Source organism: Charadrius vociferus, unplaced genomic scaffold (genome assembly GCF_000708025.1).
Source record: "Charadrius vociferus isolate BGI_N301 unplaced genomic scaffold, ASM70802v2 scaffold46, whole genome shotgun sequence".
Classification (NCBI taxonomy): Eukaryota; Metazoa; Chordata; class Aves; order Charadriiformes; family Charadriidae; genus Charadrius; species Charadrius vociferus.
The window spans coordinates 2,252,987-2,258,986 of record NW_009648710.1 but is presented as its reverse complement, the minus strand read 5'-3'; the positions used below and the strand labels follow the sequence as shown (position 1 = coordinate 2,258,986).

At 34.7% G+C, this 6,000-nt stretch overlaps 1 protein-coding gene across 1 annotated transcript in view; it reads right to left on the bottom strand.

Annotated features, from left to right (window-relative positions):
- The window catches only part of SNX29 (sorting nexin 29), a gene marked incomplete at its 5' end in the record, with an annotated part of 130,052 nt that overhangs the window by 73,414 nt on the left and 50,638 nt on the right, over positions 1 to 6,000 (bottom strand). The gene's annotated exons all lie outside the window — the stretch shown is intronic.

The following is a 6,000-nucleotide window of genomic DNA, read 5'->3' as shown; positions in this document are numbered from 1 at the left end:
TTTAACTTCTCAGGTCACACCTGGAGGAAGGTATCACCTCATCTACTGTGCTGAGAAAGCTATTCTGAATTGCGACTCATTATCCCTTTACTAGGATTATCTTCATAAGCTAACACAAAATACTAGAAACATACAACCAGGGTTCATAAGGATAATCTGACACAAGTAATGAAGTACAGAGACACAGCTACTATCAGACCGTTTTTCATAAACATTCCATAGCCCGCCTCCAAGAAAACAAGACTTGGAACTAAATTAATATTATTATTGGACACTAAAAATTATGGACTCAAAAATAGTTATTTCACATGCCACAAAACATTATCTAGTGTAAATCGCTTTGATGAATTAAATTTTTTCTAAAAACATAGACTGATTCTTACCTAGCAGGCTTTACACTAGACCAGCAACTAACTGTCCTCCCATAACTTGCACAGATCCAACAAAAACACAGACTTGCACAAGTTTGATATTTTAGCTACACAAATGCAGTTGTGGTTCCATACCCAATTGGTGAACTCAGCTGACTTGACAGTGTACAGATCCAGTATTTATTAGTGACTGTGGAACCACAAAAGCGTAATATAAATGTTTCTTTTCTTGCTTATCATGGTTTTCTCATTGTTATCCCCCATATGATATGCCATGTGGACCGCAACAATAAAGAGACATCCCACACCATCAGCCACACCTTTTGGGCCCCAGTAGTCCCTTCTGGGAGAGGGCTGCTTAAAGTCACGTCAATCTGTGGTTTCGCTATTCCACAGATAGTAATTTGCTGTTTATTATGCCCTTCCTAGTAACTCTCTTTCCTAAGCTATTAATTTTCCCTTTTTCCTTTAAATCGTGATAGATTAACATAGTTAGGTAACATATTCAGTAGTTGATGCCATCCTTTAGATGCACCTTGGTGTTTGCTGTGTCCAGGGTGAAGAAAATCTTCAGCAGTGGCACAAAACACTGCTGCTCCTCACGTTCATTCATTTCCATCTACACTATGTGCAGGACTGTCAACCAGATAAGGAAAGGGATCTGAATGAAAATACCTCAAAAGTATTTTAAGCCAAACCAGGTTCTCAAACCAGTTTGCACCATGGACATAGAAACTACTGTTCCATTACAACTGTGGAGTATGTGCCCTGTGATATAGAAACAGGATTCAAGCAATAGATTGGCTGCTTAAATTGATATTGCCGCCAAAGATGCAACATAAAACATGGCATGTGTTTAACGTTGAAGACTTTTGCCTGCGTCTTCCCCAAGTATGTGATTTGAGATAACAAAAGACACTACCTCTTCCTGAAATCTTGCCTTGATAACAGTTACTTGTAACAGTTAAAATGCAGTGGGTAAGATAAGAAATAGCCACGGTTCACCATAAATGCCACACTGTTTTTTCCTTGTAGAACTTGCAGAAGAGACAACACTTACCATAGTTAATTACCTTTAACTGAATATAAGCAGCAGTGACTCAGAAATGTTTGTTTGTAAAGAAAATTAAAATTTCTGGCCAGTGCACACATTAACAAATGGATCACTGATTGAGTGTATGGTGATTCATGGCTGCATCATTCTTGTCTCAGAAAAGAAAACTCTTCATCTTATTCAGGCAGGACTAGTCTGTCCATGAGAGACGCTATACACATCATTCAGAGAACTATATATTCTACTTCAAGAGTTGCACGAAATGTAGATCTTGCCAGTTCAATTCTAATACTATTGCACTTAGTAACCGAAACTGTGCATTGTGCACCCTTGGGAGTGAACAGCTTCTCCAAATTCTTTTCCTTTTTTTTATTTGGAAATAAATTCTTACTGAGAAAATAAATATACACATATATAAGTATATTTCACAATTCTTATGAAATGAGACAAGCTCTTACAAGAACTGCAAAAAAAAGTCTACCCTTTTGTCAAAGTGCACTGGCCAGATGAAATGACATCTCACTGTATTTCAGTAATAGTTTAACTGACAAAAGCTACAGAAGGGCTTGTGATTCCACAGAAAAGTGCTGGCCAATTTACTAATTTAGGATGTGTTTTCTATACTGACGTCAAACACAACTAATATTTAATAGCAAGGCTGCATGCCACACTAGTATCTTTAAATAAGAAAATAAAATAACGATTTCCAAAAGTATCACTGTCCACTGATATCATTTGCCTGCTGAAAGAAATCGCATGCTGAATGCCAGTACACTAATAAAGTAGCTGTCAGGAAATAATATGACTGACCAAAGAGACACAAACAGAAGAGATCAAACTTGCACCGTTTATTCAATGCTAACAAAAGCAAACATTTTGTTTGGTTGTTTCACAAAAGGCTATTTTTCAATTGTCTCCTATGAGAAAATGTTACATCTAAGCAAACAAGTGCTATTATTTAATAATTGTATTTGTAGGTATTCTAATATCTAGGAGGAAAAAAAAAAAATCCATGTCTCTACAGAGTCCTATAAAAGAAGACAAAACTTATCTTCATTGATTTCCAATAAAATGGGTCATGTAGTTCAATGTATTGGTGCTCAGAAAAGTTTTCAACTAAGTTATTTAATATCTCAGAGTTTATTTCTTAAATAAAAGTTTCCTTTTATTCTTGTCTTTGAATGTCATTAACAGGTAAGAGCACATACTGTGAACACAGTAAAAGCTTCTAAGGCTTACCAATAGTTTGTAGAATCACTTGGGGATCAAAAGTAATGAAAGAACAAATCAAAAGGATTTTTAGAAGAAAAGCATGAGAAAAAAAATTGACAAGCAGTCAGACAATTCTTCGTAGTCAGAGTTGGTTTTTATGCAGGTAACTAAATTGCCTTGTCATTGTCATAGCCTTTCCACATAATCATTTCATGTTAAAGAATGAGTAGCACTTTATGCAGATGTTACCAAAATTGCTATATCATCAAAATTCCCCACTTCAGGATCTTAATTCAGGACACAGTAAAGAAATTCATTACAGTATATTGTTACCTGTGTTATGCTAAACTGAGAGAAAATTCTACAAAGATGCCGAGACATTTTGGCAAAGCTTTTAGTGATTTAAGGTACCCTCCCTGACCAGATAGCTTACAACGTGAGAAGGGATTTTGTAACAAAAAAAAAAATCTAAACAAAACTCATTTATATTGCATCATGAACAAAGCCATATTTTCACATTTGAAAATCCTCCAACATTTAGAAACTTTAATTATCTGATAGCATACTACTGAAAAAATCTTAGTAAAAAGTAAATCTCAGCAAAATTAATTTAAAATACATCTCCAGATTTTTTGAGACCAAAAGGCTATGTTTTGAACTTCCATTTACTAGCAATGACAGCAGCACAAAAAACCTTAAAGAAAGTTACACAGCTGCTTTTCACACGATACTATGCTATTTCCCTACTCCATTACAAAAAAAAAAAAAAAAACAACAAAAACACACACACACAAAACCCAAAAGTTCAAACATTTAGAAGTGTTTTAAAAAGCCACCTACCCAACTACTGTGATACTTACCATGTTCTTTTTATGTAATTGCTGGCTCAAAAAAAACCCCTCAATACAGCTTGAAGTCATTTGAGCACTTTGCAATGAAATGGAGGAGATTAAAGTTAAAAATCTAGAGGGTAATCTGAGTAAAAATAATCAGTGGCATGCTTTTGAGGCCTCAGCATGCAACTTGATGATGAATTACTTGTTCAACAGGGAATAACAGAAGGCATGAAAATACACAAAGTGAAACTCTCCAGAAGGGTGAAAGTTTGGCTTAATATCCAAAATTACCTTTTGTAGATATTGTTTCAAATATTTGAAAAAAATCAGCTTTTCAGAAGAGCTGCATAATTTGTCAGGAATGTAAAAAACATTAAACTTAACCTTTTTAACATGTCAGATCTCATGAATATCTAATATTCAAAAATGAAATCTACTGAGTGCATTTATTTGAACAAAGTGATTCACATTCTGAGTTCACGTGATCGGCATATGCACCTTCCATGTCTGAAAAACAGTTTCCCAGCCTCACATACCAAATGCTCAGAGATCAATTTTTATTTATCATAAAAATATAATAGTACACTTGCCACATAAAAAGTTAAGTCTATGAGCTTTAGGAAAAGGTATAAGAGTATTCAAGTTCATTAAAAAGGCAAACTGCAGGTTTCCCTGGAACTTAATTTTAAAAACTGAGCAATTCAGAGTTAATTTATGTAGAAAAATTCCGACTCCTAGAAATGCCTTTTGTATAGCCTTCTATAAGGAAAGCCTTAGAGAGTTGGAAAGGATTTCTTTTTTTAACTGTTTGGTTTGTCTCCAACGTTCCTGTAAAAATGAGTGTTTCTGCAGAACAAAAAGGGATTAATCTATTGTGATACAAGTTTCAGTACATCAGAAACCTGTTATTCCAGCAGAGGTGCTAGTCTCCTCATTCCCTAGTCTGACAGGAATAGTCTACGCCAGGAAACTGAAAATGCGATCTCATTTATTGAGTTTTCAAAGACCTCTCTCACAATACAATTTAGTAGATCATGAGCATAACCGACAATTTAACTTCGATGAAATGTAGGTTAAAGTCCACCGCTAAAATTACCCTTAAATAGAGCATAAAAATACCAAAGGCTGAAACTGCAATGAAAGTTGAAGTCATGTTCTCTCTAGTTAGATACGTTTACTAGTTCATTACTGGTCTACAGCCACAAAGAGCAAAAACAGACCAACTGGAAACAATTTCTTACAGATAACAGCCTGACCACAGGTCTTTTACAGATGTACAAACACCCCAATCCTTTTAGGTTTTTTATTTGTTTTGATTAATTTTAAATCAATAGCAATGGCCCAAAACATATGTTATGATGATTTTAAACACATTTTATCATTCATGGCTTCAGAGGTGTATAAACTGACCTACTTTCACTTCTAAAAAAAACAGCATTCTAGTCCCAAAGCATATGCCATTGGAAAACATATGGGAATTGCCAAAGGTATCCAAAGACCTATCAGTATCTCAACAAGCTTCGAACTGGAAGTTTAGAAGAAATTGTGGTAACCAGATAGATTACTATTTCTAAGGAAATAGACCAGTAAAAAAAATTATGCAGAATTTTTACAAAAATTTCTCTAACACTGTCTTAAGCATAACGTTCAGTAAAGTTTCTTTAAGTTTCTTTACTCCTTTAAAATGTTTAGTTCCAACTTTTCTTTCTCCACTTGGTTAAATCAATCAATTCACAGATGACAACTGAAGAACTTCAATAAATACAAACTTCTTTACAAATATGGAAGAAAATGAAATTTTTTTCAATATATTATTATGAACAAAATTAATTTTCAATGGAAAAAAGAGGAAAAAAAAAATCTAATTACTCTGCAGAACTATTCTTTTTATTCTCTTGACAGCTAGTTATTTCTCTGTGGGAGACTTCAATACCCTGACCAGCTACCAAGAAATTCAAGGGAATCTTTGTCTTCAGGTTAAACAGTCTACTAGGCAAAAAATAGCAGTTACTAAAACTGCTTAAGCCTGAACATTTCTCAGACTCAACTCTAGCTGAATGGAACGAGAGTGGTTTCTATCCTGGTCCTCAGTTTGGAACACAACACAGGCTAACCGTTGAAAATAAGACTTCACATCTTTCATTTGTGGAAAGAAAAAGGAGTGATGAATTTTGGCAAATACACGTGTACTTTCACAGGGATTACATCCTATTTTGAATCTTCCTATGTGAAGATATTGTTACAGACCAGTACAAGTGAGACTCAGGTGGAGATTTCCTCTTCTGGATGTGATTTGCAACATGGTTTGCCAGTGGTTACAGCCACTGCTGTATCATCAGTGCTACTGCTAACACTGTCTTTCACAAACTCAGAAGTGTTAGCAACAAATTCCTGAACATGCAGAACAAACTCAGTAGAACTAAGGAGGACGCTTTTAAAATGGAAAGATTTTACTTGTGTTCTTAATTAAGGTATTCTTTTGATAGGAAAAGTACAGAGGAAAAGGAGTCAGAAGAACCCAACCAAA